At 40.4% G+C, this 24906-nt stretch overlaps 1 pseudogene; it reads right to left on the bottom strand.

Moving 5' to 3' along the window:
* Nucleotides 1–22394, bottom strand: part of LOC132149793 (uncharacterized) — a 98117-nt pseudogene extending 75723 nt beyond the window's left edge.
* Between the last annotated feature and the right edge of the window lie 2512 nt (nucleotides 22395–24906).

Raw genomic sequence — 24906 nt, forward strand, 5'->3', positions numbered from 1 at the left:
ACCAGAGGTTCCCAGGAACACAGTTTGGAATCTTCTGGTATAATTTATACCAGCAGTCCTCAACTCTGGAGCTCGAGATCCACTTTCCTGCAGAGTTTAGCTCTGATCAAACACATCTGCACAAGCTCATCAAGGGCTTCATGATCACTACAAAGTTACAGGTAGATGTGTTTAATCCAGGATGGAGGAAATCTCTGCAGAGGAGCAGAGTCTGATGTAAGGTTTAACCATGTCAAGTGTGAACTCCCTTAAATCTTTCAAGTTTGATGTACTATCAGTGAATCTGGTAAATACACCCCTTAGCAATGGATACTTGATCTATCACTATGCTTCAGATTTTATGACAAGAACATTTCCAAATTTCCCTAAAACTGATTCAAACATAACATATTATGAATAGACCAGTGAGATTAAGTGAATGTTCCTCAGCTCTTCAGCTGTTTCTCTCTAAATGAGCAGATCTAGCCTAATGATTATAGAGTCATACTAATAACCATAGCCATAGGTTCAGTTCTCAGTACCAGCAGCAGATGTAGGTAGAGGAGTGAAAGAACAGCACTTTTCCATACCACATAAAAATGAAGATACCAAAAGAAGAGTTTAAAAAGGAAAGGATGTGGCCAAGTGTGATGTCCCATACTCTGAATTTGTGCTCTGCATTTAAACCTATCCAAGTGCACACACATCAGTGAGTAGTGTTACGTCCCAGGACATATGCATTTGTGTTTTATTATCATGGCCTGTCTCTTTCATGGTATAATGCCAGTGGAATCAACAGCCTTCTGGGAGTTATAGTTTTTGTTGTATGTTTTCTGTGCTCCTCCCTGTCCTAATCTAGGTGATTGGACCTTCCAGGTGCTCCTTGTCTATGTCAATAGGAACCAGTATTAAAGAAGATCAAGCGTGAGTCAGTGAGATGTTCCTTCTCCCAAGCTCATGAGTGTGTTGCCAGTACCAGAGTGGTGCTCTTGGTGGTGTGTTTTGAGCTTAATATCGGTGCCATTTTCTTTTGTCCTCATTTCTGCTATAGGTAATAAATATGTTGTTTATTTGTATTTTTATAAATTAAATAAATAAATAATTAAACATCTTAAATCTTCATTTACATAGTTTTATCCTTCGAGGTAAGCTGGATTGCCTTCTTTCAGGTAGTAGTATTATTTGTATTTATTTTTTTCACTTTTTGTGGAAGAAGACGCCAATGGTCAGTGAAATGTTTTATTTACTTTCATGGTGTTTGGAATGCTGTATAACATGTTGAAGCTATGTTTAATTGATGTGTAGATTGGTTAAGTAACACATTGCAGCATTGACTTGTCAAATGGGTTCTTTATTCCATGTAAAGGCTTAAAAGAGTAATTCATCATAGAATACATAAAATGCTTAATTAAACTTTTAAACAATTAAATGTTTAATTAAAATGTTTATTTGAAATGGTAACATTTGTTCTGTTTTTAAAGGTTTACAACCTAATTTAACGAACGGACCAATCAACTGACAAACCCAAAATAAAAAATAAAACTGATTGAGTTGACATTATCCAACATTTTTCTCGATACGGTGAGATGCCCCGGCCAACGACTGGGCCAGGACTCAATTGTATGCATTTCCTCCTATCGCCCTGATTCCCCAGATCATCAGGCGAGTCAAGGAAACTAAATGTTCCCTCCTCCTAGTAGCTCCACTCTGGAAGAAACCGGCTTGGTTTCCAGCGCTGATGCAGCTGGTGACGATGGTCCCATGGCCCATTCCGTTGAGCAGGGACCTTCTCTCGCAGGTGAAAGGCATGATTTGGCATCCCCTCCCAGAGTTGTGGTGCCTTCATGTCTGGTGCCTCGACGGGAGTCTGATAGGATCCCAGCGAGAGTAAGCAACACCATTCTTGAGGCAAGTGCGCTGTCCACGAGATGGCACTATGGCCAGAAATGGTCAGTATTTCTCAGTTGGTGCTCTGCACGGCAATTAGACCCATTTTCATGTGACGTGTCTGGCGTGCTGACTTTTCTGCAAGAGTTGCTGGATAAGGGGTGCGCCCCATCCACACTCAAAGTATATATGTGGCGGCCAACACAGCGAATCATTCTCTCGAGGCTGGCCATTCAATAGGCAGAAATGACTTGTTAGTTAAATTTCTGAGGGGCACGAGGAGACTGAATCCTCCTCTCCCTCGGACTGTGCCGTGTTGGGACTTATCCATGGTCCTAGGGGCCCCAAAAAGACCCCCATTTGAGCCAATCACTTTGACTGACTTGTGGCTCTTATCACTTAAAATGGTCCTTCTCTTTGCTTTGGCGTCGATTAAGCATGTGGCTGACTTACAAGCGCTGTCGGTCACACTTTGTGTCTTGAATTTGGGCTCAATGACTGCGGTCATTTGAAACCGAGACACGGCTATGTTCCTAAGTGCTCTCTACTCCCTTTAGAGCACAAGTAATATCCCTATTAGCGCTCCCCGCTGCAGACAGTGAGCAGGGACGGAATGCTGTCTGCGCTGTTAGGGCTCTGAGAGTCTATGTGGAACATTCTAAACGGTTTAGGCAATCTGAACAACTGTAAAGCTTCGGCCGAGATAATGCCTAAGTCCCTTAGGGCCCTTATTAGTGTTCTAATACTGGGCTCACAGAGCTGCATTGTTTCTCAGTGCGTGTGATTTGGATTCGTTCTAATACATAACCAGAGTGAATGTTCGAAAGGGAACGCTTCGGTTACTTAATGTAACCTTGGTTCCCTGAGATAAGGGAATGAGTGTTATGTCGCTTGCCACACTACAAGCTGCATGAATCCATGATCGTCACTTCAGTCAAATGATCTGATGAATGGCGCTACTGACCGACTTATATAGCGGTCGGCCCTGCCCCTTTTGACGGGCTAAATCTCCATTGGTTTGTGCATCTACACAAACATGAACAAATCAGGCTTCAGCAGAAAGAAAAAAGGAGTTTTCCCATACATAACACTCGTTCCCTCTCAGGGAACCGAAGTTACATTAAGTAACCGAAGCATTTTTTTTTTTCAGGTTCTCAAATGAAGGAATAAAACAATTTAATTTATTTTACTTATTGATTGGCAAACAAAGTAGTAGTAGTAGTAGTATTAACATGCACACCAGTAAGCTGACAACACAAGTAATCTGCTTTTACATGACTTCATTAATCACGTTATTTCCCTTTAATGACATCAAAATATATTTCTGTATCTGACTCTTATTTCATACGTTTGTCAATTGTGATGTTAAATAACTGCTCTCGGAGCAGTTATAGAGATGTTGTTAATGTTATTATGTCCTCATTTAGTGAGATGACAGAAGCTGAAATCGCAGCGAGTGTCACGCATGCTTCAGTATGTGTGTAATAACCAGCTCATCAATAGTTTTCACCGTCCCTCTCAACAGTGATGCCAACCGTGGATTGCAGTTTCTTAAGGTTGCCTGCACTAATTCGGCTTCAGGCAGCAAAGGGTTAATTTTAGTGACATCGCTCTATAATTGAAAGCAAAGTCTCTTAGAGATTCGTTGATCCTCTGTCTGTAATTAGCCAAATTCTGTGCAGCAACTTCCTTGTGGTCTTCATTTAAAAATGAAAAGAGGAATTTTTCTTTAAAAGAGTCCCAATCTCTAATGTACTGTTTCTCTGCTCTCCACCCGCTCTTAGCGGTTCCCTTAAGACTCACTGATAATGCTGCCAACAACTCTTCGTGAGACATAGGTCTCAATTTGTTATACTCTTCAAAACGATCTGTAAATTCAATGGGGTCTTCTGAAATCAAATTACTAAAGGTAGGTAAATCCCTTTTAACAGTAGGCAGATGAGATGCTGAAGAATGATGTGTTACTTGACTTGTCGTATCTTGTGGTTTGAAGTAATCTTAGAGGTTGCGTGAGATTGTCTGTGAGATACATCTTTGCTGAAATTAACAGGAGTGGACATGGCTGGCTGGATATTTTTTAACTTCTGCTCCAGCTGTTTCTCACGCCGTTTCAAACAATCCACCATGCTCTTAGCAAGGTCCTCAATTTTAGCATAGCATTGTTGGTTAACTCCATCTATCTCTCTTTTAAGACCATAATCCATTCTCTCTTCATATGTTCTCAATTTCGTGCTCAATGTCTCTGAGGTAACAAAGTCACTGACTCTGTGTTCCAGATCAGCAAGGTGCTCTTCAATACTACTCAAACGTTGGATATTTTCATTATTGTCAAATTGCAACTCATCTTGTTGGAAATTAGATGGGGGAGGTAAGGGTAAGTCATCAGTTTTGTCATCTTGATCAAATCTATGGTCTGACGGCTCAACTCGACCTTCAATTTCTTCCTCTGAATCAAAGTACAATTCACTAAAAGTATCTATCAAATTTGCCACTGGTTCCCTACGCTGAATGAAAGCTTCCTCAGAATAATCAACGACATCCTCTTTTTCTTCCATTGCAGAGGATTGGATTTAGAAATATTTGCTTGTGAAGGGTCTTCAGAACAGTCAAAATTTATTTTAATACAAGGGAGTCTTCAAAAATTTAAAGACGTCCATGTTCGGGCACCATTCTGCAACAAACCCTTTCTCTTTAAGGCGTTACTCTGAGGGGGTTAGCAGAAAAAAAACAACTGGTACTGAAACACAAACCACTTCACTCAGCAAATATTCACTAATTCTGAAATTCTTCACTAATTCTCAACTAAATGAGGACACTCGCTGCGATTTCAGCTTCTGTCATCTTACTAAATGAGGACATAATAACATTAACAACATCTCTATAACTGCTCCGAGAGCAGTTATTTAACATCACAATTGACAAACGTATGAGATAATCGGAGTCAGATACAGAAATATATTTTGACGTCATTAAAGGAAAATAACGTGATTAATGAAGTCATGTAAAAGCAGATTACTTCTGTTGTACTGCGGAGCTTCTGTCACGAAAACAAATTCCTCGTATGTGTAAACATACCTGGCAATAAAGCTCATTCTGATTCTGATTCTAATAAATGAAACCTTGCGTCTGCGCCCTTCATTAACAGAGACACTCAGAACATGCAGGATTCATTGTAACGGTCTAATTGTTACTTTTGTTTTATTTTGTATTTTCCTTAATTCTTAAGAGTTATCTAAGTCAAGTCAAGTGTATTACCACTAAGAGCCACTTGAGGGCACTAGATCATGGTGGCTACCAGATATAAGCCTAAAAGCCCATGAAGAAGTCAGTCAGTTTGGTAGAGGGAAACCACATGGTTGATTTGGATGCTACCTGCTAACTAATTTGAAATATGTCCTATTTTTGAGAACTCAAAGAGTTTAAACTCAAATAAAGGATTCATTTTTCTTGACTAGTACTTATCTCTATTGGACCATACCATTTTTTGTTGTACTATTTCATGATCCACTACATGGATGACAACTAGAAGCAAGAAGTAGTGATCTATTCATTGACTATCATTCACTCATCACTCTTATATGGACTATTGGATAATCATTGCAACGCTCTCAAATAACCATTGTGGATATATTCTCATTTCATCAACATCATCTGTTCAGCTCATCCAAAGAGTGGACATTGAACATTAAGTTACAATTATTATTATTTCACAAAAACAGAGAAAAAGACTGCTGGTTTCTTTAGATTGTTTATTGTTGGGGTAATTATATGCACAAGTAGAATAAAATTGAGAATTAGTGAATATTTGCTGAGTGAAGTGGTTTGTGTTTCAGTACCAGTTGTTTTTTTTTTTCTGCTAACCCCCTCAGAGTAACGCCTTAAAGAGAAAGGGTTTGTTGCAGAATGGCGCCCGAATAGGGACGTCTTTAAATTTTTGAAGACTCCCTTGTATTAAAATAAATTTTGACTGTACTGAAGACCCTTCACAAGCAAATATTTCTAAATCCAATCCTCTGCAATGGAAGAAAAAGAGCATGTCGTTGATTATTCTGAGGAAGCTTTCATTCAGCGTAGGGAACCAGTGGCAAATTTGATAGATACTTTTAGTGAATTGTACTTAGATTCAAAGGAAGAAATTGAAGGTCGAGTTGAGCCGTCAGACCATTGATTTGATCAAGATGACAAAACTGATGACTTACCCTTACCTCCCCCATCTAATTTCCAAGAAGATGAGTTGCAATTTGACAATAATGAAAATATCCAACGTTTGAGTAGTATTGAAGAGCCCCTTGCTGATCTGGAACACAGAGTCAGTGACTTCGTTACCTCAGAGACATTGAGCACGAAATTGAGAACATATGAAGAGAGAATGGATTATGGTCTTAAAAGAGCGATAGATCGAGTTCACCAACAATGCTATGCTAAAATTGATGACCTTGCTAAGAGCATGGTGGATTGTTTGAAACGGCTTGATAAACATGTAACAGATCTAGTAAGCTGTTACTTTACTTTCTTATTTATTTTGAGTGGTAATTTTACTCCCAGTCATAAGGGGGCATTAGGGAGTCATTATCAGTAAAGTTTCTCTAGATCAGAGAATAAGAGGTGTAGGAAGTTTGAGAAGGGACACTTGTGAGCTGGTTGTGAGTGTTTGCTCTCCCCATGCTTAACCAAACCCTTATTGAGGAACATTAGTGTTCTACATCTCAATGTAAGTTACTTTTTGTTTCTTTAGTATTGTCAGAGGTTTTATAGTTGGCAATATACTTTGCTTCCAGAACCTCATGTTGTATTGTTTTTGTTTGTCTAGAGGGTTTTTGTTTCCATTTAATTTTGAGGGCATCTCAACTCAACTGGTCAAGGTTTCTAATTACAATCTGCTTCATCTTTGGACTTTCTTCTAAATTGATCTCTACTCTACTCTGGATTGCCGCTGTGGATTATCTTGGACTTCATCCTTTTAATCGCCTAAACATCTACAATACTGTGATGAACCCAGGACATTTGTGGATATTCAGACATTAAAAGGTTATGCCTCTAGATAGGGACATACTTGTTACACAATATATGGGTTAGTCATGTATGGTATTTAATGTTGTGTGCTCCTTAAAGAAATATATTATGCTATTCAACGGTGATTGATCCCCCTTCATTTTCTTTATGTGACATTTGTTAAGACTGTTACATAATTTGGCGCCCGAACAGGGACCGTTTCACCGCTTTAGCAAATTTTCTGAAGAGTGAATTGAATGCATGTTTTTTGAATCAATCATATGCTATGTCTTTTCAATATATCTATGTGTAACACCAATCTTTTTCCCATTTGTTTGCCCATGTGGTAGGTTACAATTTGATTTGTGGAAGCATTTGTAAATTTGAGTCTAAAGCATTTGAGTCTATTCACAAAATGGATTCAGATTATAGTTCTGAGCCTTTCACAACTCGGCGTGAGCCAGTTCAAGAGCTAATACACTCCTTTAGCAGCTTGTATATAGAACCAAAAGGAGAGGTGACTGCTCCAGAAGAGGATAATGACTCAAGTTGTCTACCGCCTCCACCACCACTGGATGAGGGTGAGGAAAGTTTGATCAGTCTGACCATTGCAACAAGGGTGGGTCAACTTGCACTCAGAATGGACAAAATGGAGAAAGATGGTGTGGAACGTGTCCAGGGAGTGGAAAGATATATCCATAATTGTTTTCAGCAGTATGACCGTTGGTTGACTGTTGTAGAGGCACAGATTCAAGATTTAGCAAAGCAAATGACCACACAATCATCACCTGACACCCAAAGCCTGACAGAGTTGGAGGAGAAGCTTACTGATTTTGTAGAAAAGAAAACTAGCCTCCTGAAGAAATCTCTAGAAGACTAATTGCAAGAGATGGGAAAAGCTGTGATGGATTTTATAAAAAGGAGGGACATCCATCTCAAGTCTTTGTTGTGTCTTACACCTGGAGCTGCTTCTACACTAACTACCACATCAATGTCAGATCAATTGCCTCCAATGGTACACCAATTGCCTTACAAAATGGCTGTAAAAATGGAATTCCCTAAGTTTGGCAGTGCAGTAGATGAAGACCCAATAGCTAATCTTGAGAAGTGTGCAGAGTACTTAGCTGTACGTCCAATGAGTGATGCTGAGATACTTGCAACATTACCATCTGTGCTGACACATACAGGCAAAGATTGGTGGGTGGCCGAAAAAGCACATGTTAGATCATGGAGTCAGTTCAAGGCTACCTTTTTGCGGTCCTTCCTACCCGATGATCACGAGGTTGAAGCGGAGAGGAGGATACGCGAGAGAAAACAACAGATTGATGATGATATTCTAACATTTGCCTTCCAGTACAGAGCCTTATGTCTTAGGCTTAAACCAACAATGACTGAAAAAGAGATTCTGCAGGCTACTTTGAGATTGTAATCCCCGTCTTGCAAGCATTTTAAGAGGAACAGCAACTACTTTTGATGACCTGGTGCGCACAGGAACTTTGGTAGAACGAGATATTTCTGAGGAAAGAGCTTTCTGGAAGCAACGGCAAGCAGAAAGAACTTTTAGGAAAGGGGGCCCAGATAAGTACAGCAAAGATAAGCCCAGACACCACAGAATGGCATTGTTGACAAGAGGTAATGTCAAACTTCTCACCTTGACTGTAACTTTGCGTAGTCAACCGTGTGAAGCCATTGTGGATACAGGTAGCTCTTACTCATTAATCCAGGAGTCACTATGGAAAAGATGGAAAGATGAGACCGAGTCTTGGCAATCCAGTCGGGGACAGACATTTGCCCTGGCCAATGGACATGTCCAGAGGGGGCTCGGTGAAGTAACCTGGAAGTGTACCCTGCAAGGATGCACAAACCCATTGAGGCTGTTCATCATGAAAGATGAGGATTTGGCTTTTCCGCTCATTTTAGGCCTTGAGTTCCTTGTATCATGTAGAGTCAAGTTGGATTTTGACACCTCCACATATTCATTTCCAGGACAGAAGGAAGCATTACACTCTTTCTCTTGCTTTGATCAGGCACCCTCAATTAATATATACTATGCACTGCCAATAGTGCAAGTATCCACAGATGTCGTGGATGTTATCAAGGATTTGGTAGATCTCGCTGATGCTTCCTGAACAGAGAAGAGGCGTTTAGAAGGATTGCTGCTAAACTGGCCGACTGTCTGTACAGATGTGTTGGGCCAAACATCTATCATTAAGCACCAGATCATAACTAGCGACTCTATCCCAGTACGTAAAAGAGCCTATCCTGTTCCCATCAATAAGCAAAATTTCATTGATGAAGAAGTCAAGGCCATGCTGGGTAAAAGTATAATACGTCCATCTACTTCCCCATGGGAAGCTCCAGTAGTGTTAGTACCCAAGAAGGATGGAGGAATGCGTTTCTGTGTGGATTATCGTGCATTGAATGCTAAAACTCCACTGGATGGCTTTCCAATGCCTCAGATACAGGATATCTTGGAGTCTGTCTACGGAGCTATGGTATTCAGCACTCTGGACCTCAAAAGTGGATACTGGCAAGTGGCAATGGACGAGAGTAGTATCCAGAAAACTGCCTTTGTCACTAAGTACAACCAGTATGAGTTTGTTCGTCTTCCGTTTGGGTTAAAAAATGCTGGTGCAACGTTCCAAAGGCTGATGAATAAAGTTCTGCAAGATCTTATAGGCAAGTGCTGTTTTGTGTACATGGATGACATTGTCGTATACTCCAGAGACATTCAGCAGCACTTCCAAGATCTGAAGAAGGTCTTTGCTGCATTGGAATCAACTGGCTTGACACTTAATCTGGAAAAGTGTAAATTGGTAAAAAAAATCACTGACTTTTCTAGGCCACGTCATTTCAGAAGAAGGGATCAAGACCAAAGATTCCAAAGTGAATGCTGTTACGAATTTTCCTACCCCAAAAAATTTTAAAGAAGTTGAGCGATTCTTAGGTCTTGCTGGGTGGTATCATGGCTTTATTCCGTGTTTTTCAGAACGTGCTGCACCACTCCATGCAATTAAGAAGAAAGATGTACCATGGAACTGGTCTGAAGAGTGCCAGCATTCTCTAGAGGATTTGAAAGATGCCCTACAAAAGGCTCCAGTTCTCGTGCCCCCAGACTCAAGTAAGTCATTCAAGGTGCAGACTGATGCGAGTGATCTTGGTCTGGGAGCTGTACTAACTCAAGAGTCAGAGAGGGGAGAATACGTCATTGCCTATGCCTCCCGGCTGCTTCAAGGAGCAGAAAAATCATATGCAGTGTCAGAAAAAGAATGCCTTGCTGTGATCTGGGCAGTTGAGAAATGGCGACAGTACCTGGAAGGGAGACCTTTTGTGGTAATTACAGATCATGCCGCTCTCACTTGGGTTTTTAACCATCCTCGTCCAACATCAAGACTTACTAGGTGGGCTATCATATTTCAGGGGTTTGACTTTACTGTGAGTTATCGGAGAGGGAGATGTAATGTAGTGCCTTATACACTGTCCCGTGCAATTCCTGAAGAAGAGCTACTCGGTTGTGTTGCAGTATGCCAAGCAAAAGATGTGAATTGAGGTTTACCAATTAACTGGGAAGAACTTGGTCAAAGCCAGAAAAGTGACCAATCATTGCAGCTTTTGTGGGATGAAGCAAAGCTCTACCCTATTGACCCCCAACGGATCCACTATGTTGCTCAAAACAACTTTCTGTTTAGATCTATTCCTGATGGTCAAAAGGGACATATTTTGCAGGTAGTTATCCCAAAAGATCTACGGCAGCAATTTCTCCAGTTTGCCCACGATAATCCTTTGAATGGGCATCTTGGGCGCATGAAAACATTACGTCGATTGCTCAACGTGGTGTATTGGCCAGAAATTCAACATGATGTATGGGATTACTGTAAACAGTGCCAAGTTTGTCAGCAATACAAACCTCGCATATCCAAACTTTCTGGAACCCTTCAATCTACTCCTGTGAAAGAAACTGGATACATGGTTGGCGTTGATCTTATGGGTCCGTTTCCGAGGAGCATGAAGATGAACGAGTATTTGTTGGTCACTGTGGATTACTGTAGTAAGTGGGTTGAGGTCTTCCCATTGCGGTCTTCCCATTCTAGAGACCTTCCGAGAAGGGGAACTTTTATGGGTTCGTACTCACCCGTTGTCTCGTGCAGGGGATGCCTTTACCGCCAAGTTAGCTCCTAAGTGGCAAGGGCCTGCCAAAGTTTTGAAACAGTTGAATAATGTAAATTACAGAGTTGAGATGTCAACCGAACCCAAGCAAGTTGAGACCTACCATGTAGAAAATTTGAAAAGGTTCTACGGCCAGGTCAGGCCTTCTTCTGAAAGGGGGGGTTTGTAACAGATCTAGTAAGCTGTTACTTTACTTTCTTATTTATTTTGAGTGGTAATTTTACTCCCAGTCATAAGGGGGCATTAGGGAGTTATTATCAGTAAAGTTTCTCTAGATCAGAGAATAAGAGGTGTAGGAAGTTTGAGAAGGGACACTTGTGAGCTGGGAGTGTGATGAACCCAGGACATTTGCGGATATTCAGACATTAAAAGGTTATGCCTCTAGGTAGGGACATACTTGTTACACAATATATGGGTTAGTCATGTATGGTATTTAATGTTGTGTGCTCCTTAAAGAAATATATTATGCTATTCAACGGTGATTGATCCCCCTTCATTTTCTTTATGTGACATTTGTTAAGACTGTTACAAACAGCTGGAGCAGAAGTTAAAAAATATCCAGCCAGCCATGTCCACTCCTGTTCATTTCAGCACAGATGTATCTCACAGACAATCTCACGCAACCTCTAAGATTACTTCAAAACCACAAGATTCGACGAGTCAAGTAACACATCATTCTTCAGCATCTCATCTGCCTTCTGTTAAAATGGATTTACCTACCTTTAGTAATTTGATTTCAGAAGACCCCATTGAATTTACAGATCGTTTTGAAGAGTATAATGAATTGAGACCTATGTCTCACCAAGAGTTGTTGGCAGCATTATCAGTGAGTCTTAAGGGAACCGCTAAGAGCTGGTGGAGAGCAGAGAAACAGTACATTAGAGATTGGGACTCTTTTAAAGAAAAATTCCTCTTCATTTTTAAATGAAGACTACAAGGAAGTTGCTGCACAGAATTTGGCAAATTACAGACAGAGGATCAACGAATCTCTAAGAGACTTTGCTTTCAATTATAGAGCGATGTCACTAAAAATTAACCCTTTGCTGCCTGAAGCCGAATTAGTGCAGGCAACCTTAAAAAACTGCAATCCACGGTTGGCATCACTGTTGAGAGGGACGGTGAAAACTATTGATGAGCTGGTTCGTCTCGGTACTAAAATAGAGAAGGACTGGACTGAGAATAAGAGAAGGTGGAATCGTGAGAAAGGTGAGGAACAGAAGAAGAGTTCCGCTGGTGAGAAAAAGCAATCTAATCACTTGATGCTGATGGATCCTGCTCCTGGCTCTCAGTGTAATAATGTTCTGCAAGCACCCTTGGTTTTAAATCACTCATTCTTCAATGCTGTCATTGATACGGGAAGCACTTTTTCTTTGATGCAGAAGAAAGTATGGCAGAGGCTAAAGAGAAAGGATGAGCTGTTGACCAGAAGCGAACAGACTTTCATGCTTGCTAACGGCCAGAGTCAAAAAGCTCAAGGAAAATACTTTGGGAATGTGAGATGTATGACTCAAAACATGTGGTCACATTCTATGTGATGAATGATGAGGATTTGGCAGTACCTATCATCTTAGGTTTGAATTTCCTTAAAGAAGCCAAGGTCACCATTGATTTTAATGCCTCACGTATATCTCTGCCTGATACTAACTCTAGTCATCCCATGAGTTTTAATAAAACACACAAGCACCCTGCTTTACGATTTTATGCTGCCCAAGGAGAAGACGAGTTGATGTGCAGTGAGAAGCCTTGGAAGTTAATCGACCAAGCCATAGAACACTCTCATGCTGCAGTCAAGGTAAAGAGTCAATTGAAAGCTCTTTTGTTTGATTGGCCTTCAGTATGTACCACCAATCTTGGACGTACAAGCCTCATCAAGCATGAGATAAAAACTGTTGATGAACTTCCTGTAAGAAAGAGACCATACAGAGTATCGAAAGTCAAAAATGATTTTATTGAAGAGCAAATTATGGAGTTGCTTCAACTAAAAATCATTAAACCTTCTACGTCTCCGTGGGCTTCACCTGTGGTGGTCGTAGATAAGAAAGATGGAGGGTCCCGGTTATGTGTTGATTATGTGGCCTTAACGCAAAAACTCACCTCGACGCGTATCCGATGCCTCAGATCACGGATATTCTTGATTCTTTCCAAGGAGCCAAAGTGTTCAGCACGCTGGATTTAAAGAGTGGATATTGGCAAGTCGAAATGGACCCTGCAAGTGTACAAAAGACTGCTTTCATCACAGCTTCAGGTCTATATGAATTCTTATGTCTTCCCTTTGGCCTTAAATATGCTGCAGCATCTTTCCAACGGCTGATGGAGCAGGTTCTCAGAGAACACAAGAACAAATGTTGCATGGTCTATATCGACGACATCATTACATACTCCCCAGACATCCAGTCTCACATGCACCATCTCCAGCAAGTGTTCCAGAGTTTACACAACGCAGGTCTCACGCTGAACCTGAAAAAATTTAAGTTCATCTGTTCTTCACTGGACTATTTGGGACACACTATCACGGCAGACGGAGTTAAGATGAATGCAGACAAAGTGGATGCAGTAAAGACATTTCCTACTCCTAAGAACTTAAAGGAAGTTCAGCGTTTTCTAGGGCTAGCATCTTGGTACCATCGTTTTATCCCTGATTTTTGTAGTAAAACGGCACCATTGCACGCACTGAAGAAAAAGATGCAAAGTGGAATTGGACTGAAGAGTGCCAAAATTCATTTGAACTGATTAAAGATGAACTTACTAAGGCACCTGTTCTTAACACACCTAACTTTAAATCTTCTTTTAAAGTACAGACTGACGCAAGTGATGTGGGTCTAGGAGCTGTGTTAACACAGGAGGTGAATGGCCAGGAGAAAGTAATTGCCTATGCGTCACGATTACTCCGAGGGGCTGAGAAATCTTATTCAACATCAGAAAAGGAGTGTCTTGCAGTTGTATGGGCTGTAGAGAAGTGGCACCATTACCTTGAAGGCAGAGCTTTTGAAGTGATCACTGATCATGCATCCTTAGTTTGGCTTTTTCAACATCCAAAACCCTCATCCAGACTAGAAAGATGGACGATCAGACTACAAGGGTATCATTTCTCTGTACGGTACAGAGAGGACAATGTAATGTAGTGCCGGACGTATTGTCCAGGAGGTATGCAGTTGAGTCACCAGCTGTGTTGTTACACACACCAGCCAAACATGGTTTTAATCCTGTCACGTGTGATCTGCCAGTGGATTTGTCACAAATTACCACAGAACAGAAACTAGACCCAGAGTGCCAAGAATTGATGGTTAAAGCAGACAAACAGAAATCCACAGACTTGAAGAGAATGCACTACGTCCTTAAAAATGAGGTTTTATTTAGGAGTGTTCCAGACTCTAAGGAAGGCCAAAGATTTCAAATTGTAGTCCCTGCAAAATTGAAGGAAGTAATGTTAACTTATGCACATGACAGCCCTTTGAGTGGTCACTTGGGTAAATTTAAAACTCTTATGCGACTTTTAGAGTTTGCTTATTACACCAGCCTTCATAGTGTCTGACAGAGGGGCACAATTCACATCAAACCTTTTGGCCCAAGTGTGTAAGCAGTGGCAAGTAACCCAAAAACTAACCACTGCATACCATCCTCAGGCAAACCTCACTGAGAGGGTCAATCGGAATTGGAAAACCATGATCGCCACATACGTCGAACAAAACCACCGTACCTGGGATCAGTGGATATTTGACTTCATATTTGCACTTAATACAGCATGGCACGAAAGTACAGGGTATTCACCTGAAGAGATAGCACTGGGACGACAACTGAAAGGTCTTCTGCAGAGAGCTTTACAGAATCCACCAAATCCTGACCAACCAGCTTACAGTACCCTGGAACGCCAAAAAGGTCTGTACGAATCAGTAAAGGAGAATGTAGAGAAGGCACAGACCAAACAAAGGAAGTACTACAACCTCAGGAGAAGAGCTCAAAATTTCAATGAGGGTGATCCAGTCTGGGTACGAACCCATCCACTTTCTAGTGCAGATGATGCTTTCATGGCTAAGATCTCACCAAAATGGAAAGGTCCAGCTAAGATAGTAAAAAAGCTAGGATTTGTAAACTACAAGGTAACCATGCTTGCTGATCCTACTCAGGTAGACACATATCATACCCAGAATTTAAAAATTTGCCATGGGTCAAATTTTTGGGCCACGGGGAAGGGTATGTAACGGTCTTATTGTTACTTTTGTTTTATTTTGTATTTTCCTTAATTCTTAAGAGTTATCTAAGTCAAGTCAAGTGTATTACCACTAAAAGCCACTTGAGGGCACTAGATCATGGTGGCTACCAGATATAAGCCTAAAAGCCCATGAAGAAGTCAGTCAGTTTGGTAGAGGGAAACCACATGGTTGATTTGGATGCTACCTGCTAACTAATTTGAAATCTGTCCTATTTTTGAGAACTCATAGAGTTTAAGCTCAAATAAAGGATTCATTTGTCTTGACTAGTACTTATCTCTATTGGACCATACCATTTTTTGTTGTACTATTTCATGATCCACTACATGGATGACAACTAGAAGCAAGAAGTAGTGTTCTATTCATTGACTATCATTCACTCATCACTCTTATATGGACTATTGGATAATCATTGCAACGCTCTCAAATAACCATTGTGGATATATTCTCATTTCATCAACATCATCTGTTCAGCTCATCCAAAGACTGGACATTGAACATTAAGTTACAATTATTATTATTTCACAAAAACAGAGAAAAAGACTGCTGGTTTCTTTATGTTGTTTATTGTTGGGGTAATTATATGCACAAGTAGAATAAAATTGAGAATTAGTGAATATTTGCTGAGTGAAGTGGTTTTTGTTTCAGTACCAGTTGTTTTTTTTCTGCTAACCCCCTCAGAGTAACGCCTTAAAGAGAAAGGGTTTGTTGCATCATAATAAATCAACTAGGGATGTAACGGTATGAAACGGTATTCTTATCATGTTTATAGTGACCAAAATGATCACTTTTATCAGTATTATCACGGTATTGTGCTGGAGATGTCAAAAAAGAACATGCACAAAAATCACTTAAAAATCAACAAATAAAATGACTTTGTTTGCATAATCACTAAAACAATAACATTACAATGATTTTAAATGACAACTTGACTGACAACAGTTTAATAGCATTCAAGATTTCAAGATTGAGATATCTAATGTAAATGTTCAAATAAAGTTTTGATAAAGTTGAATAAAAAAGGTAAACCTCACATTTCAGCCTTTAAATAAGAAAAGATATGAGTCAAAATTATAATTGCTTAATAAACCTCCATTGTCACAGCAGCATTGCTATTAAGAACACTTCCTTTAGGTCAGCTGTCTTCAATTCCAGTCCTCGAGCCCCCAGCTCTGCATGTCTTTGTTAACACACCTGATTCAGATCATCAGCTCCGTGCATGAACTATTCACATTGACATGGTCCCTACACACTGTTCCTTGCTCCCTACTCTGTTGAAGTTTACCTCACTTCGGAACATTAATTCAGTATCTTCACACACAGACATTTAAATTCACGTCTCGCAGCATCTCGAGTATGTGAGCAGCAACAATTTCCCCTCCTCGCTCAAGCGTTCAAACATTACTCCACTCCTGCTTCACACTCCACTCATCAGAAACACAGCTCCGCAGCTACATTATTTCACTATGCTTGAAAAATCAGTTTTTTTTTTTCAGAAATTATATTAAACGAAAAATACATGCATAATACTAGAGGAATAGTTCTAACATTGTTTTTGGTCCACCACAATAAGCCCAAGTCCAAATTAAATGATTAATTGACTGCTCTCTCTACTATGGCAAAGCTGAGGGCAGTCCTTTCAGAAACCGAGAATATGCTGTAACTTTTCAGTTTTTCTTCATTCCTGAATGTATGCACCCGATCTGTAGGCTACATTATGTGCAAGCTTGTATGCTCCATCCATGTGCAGCAATGTAGCAGCAAATTAGTTTAGAGCGGAGATTAACAAACTGAACAACTTACAATATGCTTTAACCTCTGCACTCATCCCTAATTATGTTTAATGCGTGAGCACGACACTCCTCTGTCGCCGGGTGGACGGCGACGGCTCCTCCGATTTTGGGCAGCTGGCAGGAGTCCCCCGTTCCCTGCTCCTCCCCGTTCAGGGGGGCAGCAGCAGGCTCCGGCTCTCTGGCGAACGGCGCCGACTCCTCCGCTCCCTCACGGACGGCAGCCGCCCCTCCACATCGCGGGCGGCCGGCAGCGATCTCGCCCATCCCCGGCAATTCACTCCAGCCCACCGCCTCGAGCGTCCATGGCTGCACACTCCTCGCCTGCTCGATGGCACCGCGGATTCACCACAGCGGCGAGGGATCTTCAGCAGTGTGTCTCTCCTTCTCCCGGGCTTTGGCACACTGTATTAATAAAACCTTCATATACATCCGGAAGGAGGCGGGAACCGGCGGACAATCAAAATGAAACTTTAATTACAAAATAAACACAAAACAGCGCATCAGCCCCTCACGGACGACTGATGTGCACAAAATAAAACCAAAACATAAAATATAGCCCAGGCCTGGTCCTCTCTCGTCCTTCACTGTCGTCACTCCAGTTTTATATCCTTCCATCTCCTACGTGGGACTCGAGACCGGTGGTGGGTCGCAGGTGTAGCTCATCTCCAATCACTCCACCGGCCTCACTCCTCGTTCCCACGTCCCTCGGCCCCGCCCCCATCCCTAAAATCGACTTTTGCAGCTTAATATTTACAGATACTAATCCATATCGCAATTTAATTAAAATGTTATGACCTACTTTTGATTAAGTCATTAAAAGATTGACAAATTCTGTGGCGTTCCGCGTTAAACTGTGGATTCCGTTTTGATGACTGGATTCCGTGATTCCGTCCGCGTTTTCCGCATCTCAGAAATCATAGGGCCCTACAAAGTGTACTGAGTGCTTGGACTGAGAACAGCTCAAACCTTTACTTTAAAAAGTTACTTCCCTTCGCCTCTAGAAACCTAATTGGGAACGTAACCATGAACACACACTGGATCAGATGGGGGTTCGGTGTCTTGCTCAAGGGTCTCATCTCAGTCGTGGTGTTGAAGAGAGTGCCTTTACAATTCTGACTCTTTAATCACTAGGCCACGACTGCCCTGAACTAAAATCTACAGAACCAAAGAAAGATCCTAAATCTAAAAGGATATTGGAATATATTTAACAATTCTTGAGTTACAGGCAAGCAAACTTTAGTCAAAATTGTTTTTTTTTTTATTATTGTAAGGAGGCCAAGAGTGCTCTCTCAGCCACCGTACTATTGGCATATAATGCATAGACTGCTAAAAGCAACAGATTTTACTAAAGGACACAGACCTTCCAATCTCTGTGTTAAAATAAGATAATGATGCTGCCATCTTTCTGCCAAATTTAGTTGATTTGACACGGCATGACCCTGCAGTCAATAAATGTTCCACTTTACAAAATATGATAAGTCTGTTACTCACCCAGTCTCTCCACTACTACAGTCGTATTGGCTGAAAGTCCTCCAGCAAACACCTTACACATGTAAACTCCTTTATCTTCAGTTCTGACGCTCTTCAGTCTGAGAGAGAAGTTTCCTTTGTGGATTTCAGCAGGGAAGAGCTCAACTCTGTCTATATATCGCTCATTTGATGAATGTGTCTCATTGTCTTGGTAGAGTAGAACCTGAATATCTTCATCTGTTTTCGTCCATGTAACCTCTTCAAAGTCTCCAGGTGGGATGTGGGAGTCTACAGAGCAGCTCAGAGTGACGTCTTCACCCACAGACACAGATATGTGCTGATCTGATCCTGATACTCTCAAACGCTCTGAGAGAACAATTAGTGTAAATATACATTCAGTAATTAGTTTCTGTAAAATCACAATGCAAATGAAGGAAGGAGCTCATGTGGTCAATACTCACCAGCATTAACCTTTATTTGAACCACAGTCTCACCAGACTCTTGCTGAATGTAAACTTTACATTTATACTGTCCCTCATCTTCAGCTCTCAGATCATCCAGCCGGAGGGAGAAGTTTCCACGTTGAATCTGATCAGTAAGAAATGAGCTCTATCCTGATAATCCTGCTCCTGGGATTCTGTTCGACTCTCACCATCCTGATACAGATGAACTAAAGTCTCAGAGTCTGTTCTTCTCCATTCCACTTCCAGATCCTTCACTGATAAAAGTTCATCAACAGAACAGGGCAAAACCACGGAGGATCCCAGAGGAGCAACCAGAGGACCAGAGAGGCCAAGTACAGTAAACCCTGCAAACAATGTTTTCCCCAAAGGGAAAGAGAAAAGTGAAATACAGCTGGTTTTGTAGTCAAAAATCGATAATGACATTATTAGCTGTCAAAATTTGCATCCTTATTTTATCTTATGTAGCCTATTATAACATGATGTACTTTAGTTTGAAAGTAAGCACTGATGTCAACTCAATTTCACCAATGTCCACTAACTTAAAAATCTCTGGACTCCCAACTAATTTGTGTGTGTGTGAGAGAGAGAGAGAGAGAGAGAGATAGAGAGAGAGAGAGACAGCCTGCCTGGCCCTGCTGAAACAGTACTGTGAGGAGTGGGCACTGACGGTAAACCTGGACAAAACCAGAGTCATGGTGTTTCAGAAGAAGGCCAGGTCTCAGGTAAGCAGATACCAGTTTAATTTATGGAGAAAAAGTCCTGGAACACAGCAGCAGCTACAAGGTTTGGACCATTAAAACTACCAATTAAAACATGAATCAAATTATATCACACAATTATTAAACCAATCCTACTGTATGGGAGTGAAATTTGGGAACCAGTAATAAAGGTAAAAAATTGGGACAAAAGTTTAATAGAAAGAACACAATTGGAATTTGCAAAAAACATTCTAAGGGTAAACAGAGTCACCTCTAATAATGCCTGCAGGGCTGAGCTGGGCTTATACCGCTTACACATGGAAATACAAAAAAAGAGCTGTTCAGTTCTGGCACCTGGCTCAATCTGACACTCAAATCTATTCAATATAAAGCCCTTTTTGCCAATGAATCCCCCCGCCAACGCAGTTTATCATCCTCTAAATACAATCATGCTTCAACTGATGAAGGAAACTCCAATGGAGTCTGACTCCAATCACAACCCCAACATTCATAAACCAACTGACCAAAATTTAAGTATAATTATGATGAAACATTTAAAAAACGAATTGGACATCCAAGCCAATCTCCAGTGTTATTCGGTTTAAATGTAACAGGCAAATTAATTATCAAAGAATTAAAATAAAGACAAATCCTTTCAAAATATTGACTTACGTAACCATGACTTCGAAATAGAAAAAAGGAAGACATAAAAAACCCTGGATACAGAGAGAGCAGTGACTATGCTAACACTGTGACCTGAATCAAATAGAGGATGAGAAACACTTTCTTCTTGTCTGCCCCAAATACACAACTACAAAACAAATATTCTATCTACAATTTGAAGTATTGAATAGTTTATTTTTTTCCTCTGGATGACTAGCTCAAACTAGCTGCAAAATATACACCATACGAAATGGTTATTTAATTTGCTTTATTTGACATCCTTCATTGTATATAAGTGTAATTATTATGCTGTTGTTATTTTTATTTCATTGTAAATATTCATTTATTTTCTCTCATATATTACTCTTTTTTTATCTCCTTTTTTACTTTAATGGTGTAATCATATTCTTTATTGTACACATCTAGTAACACAAAAGTCATGCCAATAAAGAAACTTGAAATTGAGAGAGAGAGAGAGAGAGAGAGAGAGAGAGAGGGAGAGAGAGAGAGAGAGAGCAAGAGAGAGAGTAAATGTTCTTTTGGTTCACACTGCATGATTTTAGCCCTGATTTTCTGTCACCAACAGTTTTAAATTGTCAACAAATGGCTGAAATCATACGGAAATCGGACGACACCGCATGTCCACCAAAATGTTTTTCCCGAATGTACCGAGTGTTCAGGCGTTTTTTCTTGGTGCCAGTTGAAGGACGTTCAACTGAGTAAAACGCTGCGCTCATCACTGCCACTTTCTAGTCAGCCAACCAATTGGAGCTGAGGAGAGCGGGACTAATACTGACCAACCATAACTAGGGTTGCAAAAAGGTGAACATTTCCAGTAAATTTCTGAAATAGTCCTGAAAGTTTCTGGAAATTTACTGAAAAATTAACACCCTTCTTTTACTACAACTGAACAACAGTGTACAAGTTATTATCGCTTGAGTATTCACATCTTTACCAAATTTAATTGCCGGACTACCATTATATTGTTCTAAAAATTAATGCTTGGAGAAACATTTAATTCACTATGCATTTGTCATATACTTCGGCAAGAATTCCAGTCCTGGAGTGTGAAATGTGTTTTGAATTTAAATTACATCGGCGATGACCTACATATGAGAGATACAGGGCAAGAGAAAGTTCACTGAGAGGAGTCACAGACCTACAGCCAATGAACGTTCAGGGGGAGGAGTCATAATAGACCTACAGCTAATGAGAGAGCAGATACAGGGCAAGAGAAAGTTCACTGGGAGGAGTCACAGACCTACAGCCAATGAACGTTCAGAGGGAGGAGTCATAATAGACCTTCAGCTAATGAGAGAGCAGATACAGCTCAAGAGAAAGTTCACTGGGAGGAGTCATAGACCTACAGCCAATGAACGTTCAGAGGGAGGAGTCATAATAGACCTACAGCTAATGAGAGAGCAGATACAGGGCAAGGGAAAGTCTGCACCCACATTTTATTTCGTTGTCCGGTTATCAAAATGTGTGTGGCAAAGTTGCGTAATGCACTGGATAGTGCAGAGTGAATGCATTTACACTATAGTTCTTATTGAGGGTTAACAAGGAATTAGATGTTGATAATTTATAAAAGACACTTTTGTTATAGTAAGTAACGCCAGGAGAAATTAGGATCAGGTGTTGATGGTTATATATTGACTGGTCTCATTCAGAGTCTAAAGCTGAATAATTATAAAATATTATGAAAAAAATATCTATGTATCTATTCTTAGATTTTATGATTTTGATTATTGATACACTATAAAACCAAAACAAACTCACAGTGGTGATGACATTAGTAACCCATCCAAGATCCAAAGATACTTTCAGCTTTATTATGTTTAATAAAAATTTGGCATTTTTTACAGTGAGAGAAGGGAATTGGTTTTATAGTATTATCACTAAAAGGTACACAGATATTGTCTGTGCTGGATTTGAGTTTAATCTGTAGGCCAATAGTGTTAAAGTTTATGGCCCATCTTTAAGTGGAACAGGCAGCTTTTGTGACTGATCGTAAAGACTTTCTGCTCCATTACCTGCAGAGACACACTTGAGCCAGAGCTGAACTTTAGACATGCGGACAGGCAGAGGAGATATATAGGAAAAACACAGATGATTATCTATTATATATCATACAAATACGGAAATAGCTTCCACTGTTATGCTGATGATACTCAGCTGTATATCTCAACGAGACCAGATTAAACTTCTAAATTATCTAAGCTAACAGATATTTATTATTGGACCAAAAAACAGTACACAGAATCTTGTAGATTACAATTTGCAACTAGACGGATGTACTGTTACTTCCTCTACAGTCAAAAATCTGGGTGTTATATTAGACACCAACTTGTTTTTTGAAAATCATATTTCCCATGTTACAAAAGCTGCATTCTTCCATCTTAGAAACATTGCCAAGCTATGAAACATGTTATCTGTTTCTGATGCAGAAAAGCTAGTTCATGCATTTATGACCTCTAGACTGGACTATTGTAATGCACTTCTAGGTGGTTGTCCTGCTTCGTCAATAAACAAGCTACAGGTCGTCCAAAATGCAGCAGCTAGAGTCCTTACCAGGTCAAGAAAATATGATCATATTACCCCAATTTTACAGTTTTACAATTTTACTCTGCACTGGCTACCTATTAAGTTCCGTATCAGTTACAAATTATCATTACGTTGGACAGTGTTTTCTCTACTTCCTGTTGGCCTTCTGTAGCAAATTGTAGCTCCGTATAGCTGTTTTTATTTTATTTTTTTCTCTAGAATCTTTATCTTACTATCACTCTCTGTTTTTTAAAGTGGTAAAATATAACTTAATTCACACCATATTTCTGATATTATCGATCAATCTTATCAGATTAACTTTGATCGTTCACTTTTATTTTATTTCCGTGAGTGCAGTACACCTGCAAGGCGTTAGCACTCGTTAGCTTGTCATTAGCGTCTTCATTCGAACCTATCGCTGTTTTCTTTTCTCCTCTCCCTCGCTCCAGTTTTTCACAAGTTCATCAAACAACCGCAGTAAAAAATTTCATCAAGCACGGTGAGTAATGGCTTCTCCTATCATTGTTTCTTGCACCTCTTGCCACATGTACAGTTTATCTATCTCTGTCGCTGATGAGGGATTCACATGTGATAAATGCAGGGAAATAGTTAGGCTGACAGAGAAGATTTCAGAATTAGAGACATGTATCCAAACTTTAATTGAGGATAGTAAAAATGTTAGGGCTCTAGATACGGCTTTGGATGCGTCTAGCTCAGGGATTCCTGTACATTGTTCGGTTCCCGGAAACAGAGCCCCAGCAGCAGGGCAACTGGGTGACGGTGAGGCAGCGTAGTCGTGGGTCAAAACACCGCTCTTCTGTTCCGATCAAAACATTAAACAGGTTCTCCCCACTCAGTGATGCACCCACTGAGAAACCTGATGAAAGTGCTCTAGTTATTGGTGATTCTATTGTACGGAACATGAATATAGAGACACCAGCCACCATAGTCAAATGTTTACTGGGAGCCAGAGCGCCTGACATCTTGGCAAATTTAAAAGTGCTGGCTAATGCTAAACGTAAATACAGTAAGATTGTTATTCATGCCGGCGCTAATGATGTTCGACTTCGCCAGTCGGAGATCACTAAAAATAACATTAAAGAGGTGTGTGGACTTGCAAGCACGATGTCAGACACTGTAATATGCTCTGGTCCCCTCCCTGCTTACCGTGGTGATGAGATGCATAGCAGATTGTCATCACTCAATGGCTGGATGTCTAAGTGGTGCCCACAGAATAACATAGGTTTCATAGACAATTGGACGAGCTTTTGGGGCAGACCTGACCTGTTTAAAAGAGATGGTCTTCATCCCTCCTGGGGTGGCGCCACACTTCTGTCTAGAAATATGGCAAATAGTCTTAGTGTTTATACTTGACTAACTGGGGCCCAGGTCAGGAAGCAGACAGACTGGCTAAACCGACCGTCTGCTAGCTGCCTCACGTCACAGAGGTCAGTTATTTCTCAGCACATAGAGACTCTTTCACCTAGATATCACACTATAGAGACTGTGTCTGTTCCCCGAACTAGAAAATACAAAAAAAGCCCAAACCAAGTTAAGATTAACAATTTAATTGAGGTTCAACAAATAAAAAACAGATGCAATATGGATAAACAATTGATAAAGCTTGGCTTATTGAATATCAGATCCCTTTCTACAAAAGCACTTTTTGTAAATAATATGATCACTGATCATAATCTAGATGTGCTCTGTTTGACAGAAACCTGGCTAAAACATGATGATTACATTATTTTAAATGGGTCCACCCCCCAAGATTACTGCTATAATCATGAGCCGCAGCCAAAAGGCAAAGCGGGAGGTGTTGCTTCAATTTATAACAATGTTTTCAGGATTTCTCAGAGGGCAGGCTTCAAGTATAACTCGTTTGAAGTAATGGTTCTTCATATAACATTATCCAGAGAAACAAATGCTAATGATAAATCCCCTGTGATGTTTGTACTGGCTACTGTATACAGGCAGTTTTTCATAATGAAAAAAAATGCATTGGGATCAGCATTTATAGACATTCTAAACTCTATCGGGG

Source organism: Carassius carassius, chromosome 9 (genome assembly GCF_963082965.1).
Source record: "Carassius carassius chromosome 9, fCarCar2.1, whole genome shotgun sequence".
Taxonomy (NCBI): Eukaryota; Metazoa; Chordata; class Actinopteri; order Cypriniformes; family Cyprinidae; genus Carassius; species Carassius carassius.